Source organism: Melospiza melodia, chromosome 8, assembly GCF_035770615.1.
Source record: "Melospiza melodia melodia isolate bMelMel2 chromosome 8, bMelMel2.pri, whole genome shotgun sequence".
Classification (NCBI taxonomy): Eukaryota; Metazoa; Chordata; class Aves; order Passeriformes; family Passerellidae; genus Melospiza; species Melospiza melodia.
In genome coordinates, this window is record NC_086201.1 from 3,266,441 (window position 1) to 3,279,160 (window position 12,720).

The following is a 12,720-nucleotide window of genomic DNA, read 5'->3' on the forward strand; positions in this document are numbered from 1 at the left end:
TAAGCAGTGGCAAAAAAAAAAAAGGTACAGAAGCTAAAAATCAATAAAACATGAGGAGTTTCTTTCCCTACCAAATCAAAAGATGTGGTACCATGCATTAGAACCTGTCAGAGTCCATGATATTCAGTCTGCATCTTCAGCAAGAACCTGTGGACATTCAGTTGTCCAGTGTTCAGCTCTTCCAGCTGGAGCTATCTGAAACACTCTCGTAATTTCACTCAAATATATTAAAATCATGATGGGGAGGTAAAAGTACCTGCTACAGGCATAGGAAATGTTCAAGGCAACAGGCAGGAGTGATTTCAAAGGAGAGCAGATAAGTAATCTGCTGTAGTTTATGTTTTCCTGTTTCAAAAAAAAAAAAAAGAAAAATTGTAAGAAAAAGATAAATGTCATAGATTTAATACATAAAAGAGTTTGGTAGGAAACACAAATGCATGACTGACTCAACACAGACTAGAGTGAGGAATACTGCCTTATGGATTTTCTTAAGGGGGAACGAAAAAAATGCACTTCCCCACTCAAAAAAATGCAACATAATTGAATTTCACACAGACAGGATTGGACTCAACATCAACCAAATAAAAGTGCACAAAGCAGGTCATTCAAATTAAATAAGAATGTAAAGTCTATCACTCACCTCTCCTCTGTAGCTTGATTTCTCCTTTTGTTTCCTTCTGGTTTTGGAGTTTCAGAGAACATTTGAATTTAAAATTCTCCTCTTATGCACAGGACTATCCACTGCACTGTATCTATGCCACATTTCTGCTGAAGGACTTCAGCCTACATAAAATAACCCAATTCTGCTTGCAGGCCCTTTTGATTAGGCAGTCCTTGTTGAGTGAGATCCAACCAGTGGAAAAAAAAATAAGGATATGTAAAAAGACATTGGTCACTAAAAAATCAAAACAGCAGCCAAAGGTGCCTACTGTGCAAATGCTGTGGTTAGAAAATTGGAATCTCATGGAAACCAGCCTTGGGTTTGGGCAGGAGAGCTCAGCACTGGCTATAAATGATTTGTGCTGATGGTCAGCATCTGGCCATTGGGCTGGACAGAGTTTCTCACCCCTTCCTTTGCCAAGAGAATTTCTGAGCCTCTTTCCATACGTGGTGTATTGCTCAGGGACCTGCTGCAATAGGGTCATGTGGGGCAGCAGCCTCACAAAGTGGATATTGGTGCCCCATTCACACATCCATCTGATTTTCCTAGATTTTCCTAGAAAAGCACCAATGAGGGAAGCTGCTGCTCACTGTGCTCCAACAGCCTACCCAAGGGTTAAAATATTGATCCTTACCTACAATATAATGTAGCTTGACATGTTTCATCAAGCATGTCGTTCTCACTCCAGTTCCAGAGCACTTCTCTGAAAAGTAAAAAGAGTAAAAAAAAAAACTAAGACTGCTATTAACATGTAAAATATATTTAAATAAACCAAAGAAGTAGAGAAAAAAAATCATCACAGCACAATAGATAATTTAGCACCAAACTTTAAACAAATAGTGCCATTTGCTTTTGAGGCAGCAAAAAGAGTTTATTATTTCACTATTTCATCTCACCTTGTGTCATTAAAATATAGGACACAAGTAGTAAAACACAAAGTAAATATGTACATATCTTTACACCATGTAGGGCAGCTATAAATCTTACTCTTTGATAACAGCTGTACTATAGCAATCATTTGAGTAGTGCAGCTGCCACAACAATATCAAATTTTATAGTTAAAAGGCAGTCAAAACTTTAATGGTACAGTGGAGGTAGATATATATTGTGCTATAAATAAACATTATCTAATGAAGAAATGAAACATGTTTATTTTTCCTTGACATATCGTTCAAAATCATATATCTTTGCCGCTGCAAGCTGCTATAATAGCAGCCATTATACTTCAGCATGTATAACAACAAGGTCTGCAGTTGGGCTAATTACCCTGGATTTAAATGAGGGATGGGAGAACTTCAGACAGCGTGGCCTCGCAAGCAAGGCTTTCATTTCAGCAGAGCAGTATCTTAAAATGTTATCAGGGCTAGCATGTGCTGGCAGAGGTTCTGAAGGGGCCGGGAATGCAGTGAGAAAGGAGTGGATTTTCCCCTCAGACGATGACTTGTGCTGCGCTGCTGTGACAGGGTGTAATCGATCTGGGGAGCAGGGGACCATGAGAACTGATGTGCTGCTGCTTCAGTCACTGCCACATTACTCACATATGAAAAACCTCCGAAAGGATCCAAGAAAGCACATGTTTAGTGCAAGGCAGGCTCATCTCCTTCCCGAGGTAATAATGTGCCTAAAATGTGGTTTCCGTGAATTTGCTGAGGTTTCTGCTGTGCTCATGTTCAGCCTAGGGATGCACTGATGGCACCTATGGAGACATTCACCTCCTACACAAAGACTGAGTGAAGGCATGGGAATGATTTCAAACAAGCCAGAAACATTTAATATTGAAGATTTTGAGAACACAGCTCATCGTGCTATGTAAGGGAAGGCCACAAAACATTGTCTGATGTTCAGGTGTGTGTTTGTGCAGGAATTTTCTCTTGAGTCAAGAGTGAACTTCTGAAAGACATCTCCCAGTCCCTGCTGACCATCTCACTGCAAAGAGGTGTCTGGAAACCACTTGCTGGGTGTCCTTGGAATGGCACTAAAATGCTGGTGCACACCAAGGGCAAACCCAAAGCAGTCCATCAGTGCCAGGGAGTCAGTCCATGGGACACATCCAGTCCAAGGCCAGCTCCAAAAAAACAAATGGGGTTGATTTGAGGCCCCCAGCATCAGCTCCATCTCCACTGCTCACTAGGATCATTAAAGTTGGGAAAAACCTCTAAGGTCATTGAGTCCAACCATGAACCCAGCTCTGCATGCACACCACAAACAAAGATATTGCCTCAGATTACCAAATAAAAGACCAAAGCCCACAACTACAGTATGTCACAAGACAACAAAGAGAGCTGGGAGTGACAAAAAAAATATCCTGGGCTCCTGCAGCACCAGGGAAACTGGCAAGTAAAATTCATGAGCTCCATTCCCTTAAAAATCCTCCTTAGGAAGCTCTGATTCCCTTCTTCACATCATAAAATTCTCCCTTCCAGAAGGGAGATTGCCATCTTGCCTGGAGTTTGCCTCCTGTTCAGTGTGGGTTTCTCTGAAGGTGACACATGGACACCCTGGTGGGAATTGCTGCGACCCTGGGGAGCAGATCCATTGGAGAGCAAATCCCTGACAAACAGCTTATTACAGTTAAACTTTGTGCGTGCCCACCATTGGAGATCCTCAGGGTGCTTTTGCTTGCCATCAGCACAGCATTTATCCAAAAAACCCCATGAGATCCTATAAAATAAACCCAACAGCTGTTAGCAGAAGATGACAAATCCTAGACACCTTTTTGTCACATTGCAACCTATACAATTTAGTCCCTGTTTACAAACAAATTGCTGCTGAAAAATATTAAGTCCTGGCATTTAGAGAAGCTCTAGAAATTACTCACTCCCCTGGAATTCTGCATGACAAATTAAGACTACTCTTCTACTCCTAATAAATGTAGCTAGAGCAAAGTTTCATAAACATTCTTGAGATTTCTTCTGTAACAGCTTTATTTTGGCTCCCCACTTTTCCTGCTTAAACAAATGGCAAGGTTGGCTGATATTGTCAAAATACAGCACTTCTCATGAACCAGGCGTCATTTATTAATGTAATTTATTGAGCTGGCATTGTAAAACATAAAATCATATTTTTACTGTGGGACTCACACACACTGAACAAACAAAAAACAGCAAAGAAACCCCTCATTACCCCCAAGCTAAGAATATTTTCTTTTAAAAGTCAAATTATTGCAACTGTGGATCTGTAAGTAAGATTATGTGCTTCCAGGACTGGCCTTTCAGAGGCCAACAGGGTAAGTGTTAATGAACCGTGCAATGTTGGGTAAGAACAGAACAGATGTTTGCACAGCCATCAGGTAGACCTTTGTTTATATAAATGCACCACAGTAGATAATACCTAATACCTTTCTCATGGCTTAAAATAACCTTCCCACTAAAAATACAAACAGGCTTTTCCCCAGCTGTGAACACGCTTAAAATCTAATTAACACACAGCCGACTGCAGACCCACCAAACTGCTCAGGCAGGGTCGGACCTGTCACCCAGCGTCACCTCTTTCATGACACAGCCTTAATCTCCTCCTTTGTCCTTATATTGCAGTTTTTGCTCTAAAGGTTTCTGCACTAAAAAAGTGGGGAGGTGAAGCCATAGTTCAATTCAATTTATTTTTATATTGCCTCTCATACAAAGTCTTTCAAAACTCTTTATAGTGAGAGATAAAATAATCATATAACGCTTGCCGGAATTCAGCGCTGTGACTTTTACACTCAGGGCAAAAGCTACGTACCAGGAAAGTAAAATTAAGAATATTTAGAAACGAAGAGAGTATTAATAAACACATATTGTTCCTGCACTGAGGGAGAAGAGGGAAGCACATCCCTGTCCTGGTGCATTTGTAGCCCTTCCTTTATTTTGGAGGGTCCCAACATAGAGGGGCTGTTGAAGAGGGTGAGAAGAACATCACTCAAAGGAGCCCCTTCCAGCTGTGTTGGGCACAGAAACATCAGTCAGTTTTTTTCCTTCATATGGAAAACCCAGTTCCCATTCAGAAAACAAGAAAACTTCAGCTTATCCTGAGAAAGGAATGGAAAAATGCACCAAGACCCCCACACACATCATCTGACAAACACAACGCAGGAGTAGCCCCACAACCAGGGAGGAAAAGATTTTTTGCCAAAGACGACCAGAAAAAGCAAAACATATTTATGGCAACACATTAATTAAATAATTTAAAATACTTATAAACACTCATTGTTCAAAAACATTACCCTATAATAAGTAATACAATTATTCATAAGAATAACTTGGAACCAGGTACACACTTGCAGAATGACACAATGAGCAGTCATTGAGTGGACTTTGTTTACCTTGCTATACCCATCAGATATAGGAAATAAACACCAAAAACTGCCTCTTGGGCTCCCAAAGTAACTCTACCCCATATCTAAACAAAACCTGAATATCAGCACGCTCACCGAGTTTAACCCAGCATAACCTCAAGAAGTGCAGGAGAAAAATGTTCCTGAAAAGACACTTATAATTAAAGAAAGCGTGTTATAAATTCTGTGATACAGTCTTAAATTGTCATTGTAAAAGTTTACTACATCTTTGAGGTCCATCGATTCAGAAGCCCACACATAAAGAAGCCTGGTAAAAGAGCATCTAAGAAAATATTTGGGCAACAGCTAATATTTCTTCCCACCTGTCTTCATGCTCACGCCATTCAACACAGGCCACATCTTTATAACACACAGTAAGAAAACACAATATATAGTAACTCATTTTCTGACCTTTTAATATTTCTGCCATTGATTGTCAGAAGTGAGGACGGTTCTCTATCCTAAGGTGATGGATTATTTAATTAACTATTGACCTTTTCAGTATCAGATGTTGACAATGAATGCGCTCCTGTGTAAGCTGCCTCCTCTGGATGCTGCTCAGTTCTCCGATGCACGTGGATTTGTCTCACATTTTGGTTTTAAGTGTAGCATTTCTATTATTTCCATCTAAAAACAAGTCAAAGTCTTGTATTTAATGATGAATACTTTTGTGATCTACTGCTTTGAGTTTTCTTTTGAACTGTACTTCTAGTGGAATTTATGTGCATATTAACAGAGCTGCATCTTTCATAGATAAAACAATTTCTACTGCTTACCTATGACTTAGGTTCCTGGCATGCTTTCAGGACAACTTCTGCACCAAGAGGCAAAGAAGCCAACCCAGAAAGGAGAAATTGTTCATCATCTGTGCACACGGGTCAAGAGGCGTCCCAGACTGAAAATTGTAGCAAACATTTGATATTAGGCTTTGCCTTTGGGCCCAGCAAAGACTCCAGCCAGGAACATGACATTTACACCGAGCACCTTTAAAAAGAAAGAATTTCACTACTTTCCCACAAGACACGCAACGTGAAGCTTTGTTTACACACAGGGAAACTGACTTAAGGATTTTTCTGCCCCAAAATAAAGAATCCAGATCCTCATCCTGGAGATTTGGGATCCCACTGCTCTGTTCTCAGCAATTACGTATTCAGCTACAATCTTTTCATAAGCAAACAAGGTATTTTCCTCCACGAGCTTGTTGTTGGAACCAAACGCTGAGCAAATGATCCGTGCCTCCAGGTTGTCAGAGAGATTTACATGTGACTACACAGCAGTTTGGGTATTCCACTGTGATTTCTCTCCAGGACTGAGAGAGCTGATTAATCCAACATATTCCTGGTAAAAACCACCCAGCATTTCTCCAGGAAAAAAAGTTCCTAGCCTGGAACACCTTTGTAATAAATACTCTGTTCTGATTTCTTCTGTTCACTTAGAAAATACATATTTGCCAAACCAAGCAGGAACCGGAGAGAAGTTTGGGTTGTTTGTTTTTTTTTTTTGCTAAACAGACAATAATATTTTTTCAAGGTGTTCCATTTCCTTAATTATTTTGGTAACTATTTAACCATGAAACCACTTCATAGGAACAATTCCACAACGTAACCCTTCACCAGCAAATAATAATTAACACATTTATAGAAGGTCTATTTACAACAAACCACATTCTCATTATTTTATTTTTTTTAATCATATTTTTGTCTCTGAAACCAGCAGCACACACAGCAGTAAATATTCCTGTGGCTGATGGATTTGGTAAGTGGTTTCAATCAGGAGCTTTCCTTTTGCATCAATCAGCCTTCCCCGCAACCCAGGAGAAACCCCTACATATGTCATCGATACACCAAAATAGCGCAGCTCTAAGTCTGATTTTTTGTGATGTTAATACAATATTATGATAGATATCTATTAGTGGGGAGAGCAGAGCAGCAGACAGACTCCAGCTCCTCTGACAGCGGCTGCTCTTTCTTTGTCAGTGTCAATCCGCGCTGGAATCGCGGGGAATGAGCGAATGTGACAGGAGAGGACCGCTCCAATTATGGATGAAGGGATACTATCTACTCCCACTGGTTGATGTGATTTATTCGACGGTCCTTCTGCATTTATAGAGCAGCAGATTGTAGCTGCTTATGAAGTGACAAATAGTGCTCAATGACATTGACTGACTTGTCTGATCAATTTAGCTCGTCTGAAGAGCGGCCGCGAATCGCTGTCCTCGGTGAATGGCGGCACCGACGGTGCCGGCTCAACTTCACCGACCTGAAATCTCAAATGCCATTAGAAAAACTATTAAAGAGGGCTCCTTTTAATCAAATAGCACGACAGTTCCATACAAAGGATGAAAAATAGAAACCTTTCCCACAGCTTTGCTTTGAAACGTACCTCACTTAAAGAATGCTTTGCCTTCGAGACCGTGTCAGGGGAACATTTTTATTATTTTATACGTTCCTGAATATTTGATATATTTTGGTGGAGAAGTAATGTATCTGACAGAGGGGGAACAAGTGAAGTTTTCTTGCAAGAACCAACAAAGCAACTTCTCATGTTTTCTAGAAAAGTTGCCAACTGTTTCAATTTTATTGAGCCTTAAGTCATTAGACTAATTTTAAAATTCAGAGCTCCTGAAATCTGGTGATGATGTAATCCAACTCTTATATTAAAATCATGAAGAAAAAGAAAAAACTAAATTCCTGGTCTTGTGGCCAGAAAGCAACTTAAAAATGTGGTTTTTGTGAACGCAGTACAACCAAAATCCAAAATAAAATTGGGAGCCAAGTTACAAATGCTGAAGGGTGTTTGTGGATTCTGAGAAGTAACCTTAGGACTACTGGAGCCTGGCAGGACTTTTTCACACTCGGGTTTGACAGTACAGGAATTTCTTAGAAGTCTGGCTCATTTTGATAGAACTGTTGCGTTAATACCCTAATATTGAAAACTGTCAAACTCTCAGAGGCTGGAAGCCCTCCTGGCAGAGAGAGCTGTTAAATGGGGAGAGGTGGCAGAGCCAGGCTCTTGGGTGCCATAGAATTCCCACCTCTTTCCTGAGCCTCAGCACAGCCCTTCTAGTAACGCTGGAATTACATGATAAGGTAATTTGGCATTTGCAAAGGCCTCAAAATAATTCCTTTAAACAAACACAGAATTAAAAACCATTGAGAAACCATTAACAATTGTATTTTATCCAGCATTAGATTAGTATTTTTATAAAGTCATAATGTCACGTCACACCTTATAAATAATGCTTATGATATTTCTTATATGAAGCAGGCACAGGAGTTGCCTGCGAATGGTAATTCCGTGTATAAATATATACAAACTTGTGAGGGAGTCTACACACACATATCAATATATATATGGCCATAGCAAGAATAAATCAATGTCTGCATGTGGGGGGTGCCTGTGGGCCGTTCATTATATATTACAATATTAAACTGTTATCCATGCACAAGTATATTTATGTATATATTTCAATTTATTAGAGCTAGGCAGGCCTTTACAGACTTAATAAAGAGCACCAGCATTATAAGCCAAGAACCATTTTTCCCTTTCCCTGTATTATTCAAATTTATTAAACAATATTTCACATTTGTTTGACACAATGTCAAACTCGGGACTCCTAAAGAACTGCTGCAGCTTTGGAACTGTTATGCTTTCTTGGACTTTAATCATTTTTGGCAAGGCTCCATTTCCTGTCAGAAAGTGAAACAGCTTAGGAATGTCATTTTCACGAAAGAAAACAGAGAGAATCCGAGAGGAAGTTCTCCTCCACTCCAGAGCCCCTAAGATACTCAAACACACTCGCAGGAGGGCTGGAATACATCAAACATTAGCAGAGGGAAAAGGACACACTTTTCCCACATTAAAATACATGGATAAAGTTGAACTTTTGCTAAAAATAGTTCCCATGACTAATCCTATTAAGTTTTTAAAAAATTGGGCTGTATCTCCCTTGAAGTCAAATTGTTTTTTAACTTTAGAATGACATTAGAAAAAGACTCTAAAGTGCCTTTGCTCAAGTCAAAGTCCCTGGAAGATTATTTTTTTCTTTTCTGTTTTTTTTTTTTTTTTTTCTTTTTAAAGTGAGATATGAAAAATGAGGACAGGAGCATGGATCACTCTTCTAAAAGGGCAATTTACCTATTGAAGAGGTGAGGGGGATCAGCCTCTCCCAGATCATCGCTGGTGATTTAGCGTTTAAAAGAGGCTCCCTACAGAGGGAAGAGGTTCAAGGGAGCAGACACCGACCAACCCTTCCCTGAGCCAGCTCAGTGCCTGCAGGAGCTGAGCTCAGCCAAACCGGCAGGGATGGAGGGAGCCCTGGAACCGTTTTGGGCAAGAATCACCTCTTTTCTTCCATCAGAAGGCTGGTTATGTAAAAACCACCTTGACTGCTTGTTGTGACGGGGAAACAAGTAATGGCCAGATGGATTTGGAGAACACATCCCACACCCCAGCAGGAAAAACGCTGCACCAGGAAAGTTAGCAGTTCCCACTGCATTGTGGCCACGTTGGCAGTAAATAGACCTAAGGACTTCTGACAACCACCAGATCCCTGCATAATTTATGAATCCTATTTGGGGCTCATCTGATGCTTTTCTAGCAGACCAAACACTTCCCAAAGTTTATGGCATCCTTGTTTGTCCTAACATCCCAGACAGAAATCCCAAGCTATGGTAATGCCACGGTAGTTTCAGTGGGAAAGCAGAAGGAAGTTGGCTGCAGAGGAGGGTGAGAATCCATTCCTAAAGGAAAAGCCATTTGCAACAGGATGCTGAGATAAAAAGGATGTTTATCTCATGCAAGGAATTTGACCTAAATCCAAACAACACTCATACACAACTAGGGGAGGCAGGTAGGTTTATCTATCACATTTTCCCTAGAATTGGGTTAAACACCAAGTGGTGGGATTTAAGGAGCCTTGCAAATGTCTTAGCCCTGATTTGGTTGCAATATTTGTTTAAACTTTTGTGTTACAAACCTCAGTGGGGCACAGGCTGCCCTGGAGGCCAGATCAGTGAGGCCAAGGTGGGAGTGCATCCCAGAACTCTGATCCACAGGATCCAAACACAGAAAGAGAGCACCCAGCTGGCAAAAGCTGAGCAGAGTGTGACATGGTCAAGGAAAAGACAAAATCCTAAAGGGAAATAAAATATGATCTATACCTTTCAAAAATGTGCATATTTCAAGCTCAGTCACAAAAAAGATCAGGAATTGGTATTAGTGAAAGTAGACGGATGTTGGAGAAAGAACAATAAAATGAAAATAAATTAATCACTCCCTTAGCAAAAAATTTGCACTTTCTGTGGTTTTCTGGGGTTTTTTTTCCTATGGATAGATGAGCACAAGGGAAGAGGAATGGAAGGGTGACAGGAGCTGTCTGCTTCCATAAACCTTCACATCTCCCTGCTTGAATTCGTTCTCCATCTACCTTCAGTTCAGCACTGAACAAGGAGCAGACACAACAGCAAGAACCTCACTCAGGTTTGTACAGGTACAAAGGCATTCTCTTTGGGAAGGGAAAGAGCAGAGCAGGTTGTGGTGGGAAAACCACCCCCTCTTGCCTGTGCTTTTCCTCTCCATCTCTCAGGCAGCTGCGTCAGGTACGATGGGGTGGTCCCAGCATGTCCCCCACACACCAGGGGACTGTAAAAACTCTCAGCATCAGCCTACATCTGCTGCCCTTGAAGCCGTGCCCCCCACCCACACTTCCATAGCAGCTGAGTGAGGTCAATCCCCAAACACTTGTGAACACGTCGCTCCTTCCCACCCCCCCGGAGCCCCTCTGGCAGCATTGTTTTCTTTTCTGCCCCCAGCTGAGCTTTCATGGTGCTCTCTGATGTTTCTGCAAGGAATAACTCGTTCCCCCAGCCCAAACCTGTGCAGTAGGTACTTTTGCAATTTTCCTGTAGCACCACTGCCAGTCATCCTGACATTCCTTCTTTTTCCTCAGACCGGCTTGACTGCTGAATCTCTAATTCCAACCCAGCACATGACATTTGTTTGTTGTCAAAAGTATAACTTGGTGCTTGCACTTACAATAACGTCTTGCAGCAAGTTAGCCACCGAGGAACATTCCCAGTCACTTATTTTCCAGCACAGACTACAGGTTTCCATGGCTATATTCCACGGGAAAAAAAAAAAAAAAAAGAAAGAAAGAAAAAAAAATTCCAATTTCATGTGTAGATTAAATACTTCAAAGTCTCAAACACTCAAGCCATCACTAACACATGCAATAATATAAACTGGAATGAATTTCCAGGATGTAGTAGGCTGAAACTCAGCTTTCGGAGCGGCAGGGTTGAAGTGCACTTTGACACCAGCCCTCCCCATCCCCTCTCCCCACACCAATTAAATCCTCCTTACCTCACCTTCTTCCCATGGCTGGCCCAGTCTCACAGCAGCTGGCAATCACCAATTAACACCAGAGCCCATGAACTTGTCCAAGCTGCAGCTCTGCCTGCATTTCCGACCCATCACCATAGTATCAGTTTATACTGCAAACCCATGAAGTCAGCTCATTACATGTTCCTCCAAAGATCTCCCCGTTCTTCAGCACCATTCTTCATTTAAACTCATCTTTACCTTCATTGTATCTTGTATACTTCCCTGCATGTTAAGGAAAATACAAAATCATTTATGTTGGGAAAGCCCTCTGGGATCATCAAGTTGAACTGTTAGCACATCCCTGCCAAGCCCAACACTAACCCATGCCCCCAGGTGCCACATCTACAAGTCTTAAATCCCTCCAGTAATGGGGACTTAAAGTTTATGAAGGATTATGTGATAAATCGTTGTTAGAAGTTTTGTTTGTATTGTTGGAGGAGTCATCAATTTCTCCTGGGAGGAAAGATTCTGGAGAGCAAAATCAATATCTGGAGCTATACTTCTATTTTTCTGTACAGTTACATACATGTAAGTACTTACTTAAGTACTTACTGAACGTCTTGAATTTAATAAGAATTAAAAAAAAAAAGATAAAATAATAAACCATACTGTTAATTAGCTGTTAAGCAACGATCACCACGCCAATTCCTCTTGATAAAGTGTGTCACTTAAATCCCAGCCTTTGCCCACTCCCGTTGCTATAGGTGCCTCTCAAACAGCAGTTCACACATTACACTTGGCCCTCCTCCCCTCTGTCCCAGCCTGGTACCTCCTCGAGGGTGTCACACGCAGCCATCCATTTATCTTCCCATTTATCAGCTTGCTGAGCCATTCAAAGATGGGCAAGAACTTCTTGAGGCCTCCCCCTTTTTTCTTCCCCCCCCCACCCAAATTTCCATTTATATCTAGATTTTTCCAAGCCCACCACAACCTAATGGGCAGGAGAAGGCCTGAACCCCAATTGTTTAACAATGCCTTGAGGGGCTTATTCACCAAAGTTCGACGCTCTGACAAACAGCTTGCTGCAGCTCTAATGGTAAGGCATATAAAATGCATCATACATTAAATTTAATGTTGCCTCATTAGTCTTAATTAGATTCCTACATTACACCAGGATTATAGTTTCTTCGTGTTTATGCTTGCTCCTGAAATAAAGTCTACACTAGACAACAGTTTGGTGTACTTTCTAACCATTGAATAAATATGTCCTGGATGGATACCTATGGATACTCTTAACCTAGAAAAAAAGTAGAAAGAAATTAGGTGGTGTTACAAATGCCTTTTAGACAGAAAGACTGCTCAGAGTCAGTTACAAATGAATAAATTTAAAGAAAAAACATAGTGCGCAACTATTAGAAATTAC

General features: G+C 40.9%; 1 long non-coding RNA gene across 1 annotated transcript; it reads right to left on the reverse strand.

Annotated features, from left to right (window-relative positions):
* Positions 1-5,763: 5,763 nt before the first annotated feature.
* Positions 5,764-11,554, reverse strand: LOC134420956 (uncharacterized). Its single transcript, XR_010028470.1, has 3 exons — positions 11,337-11,554; positions 11,010-11,089; positions 5,764-5,868 (listed from the first exon to the last, which is right to left on the reverse strand). It is a non-coding gene; the product is annotated as an uncharacterized LOC134420956 (long non-coding RNA).
* Positions 11,555-12,720: the final 1,166 nt, after the last annotated feature.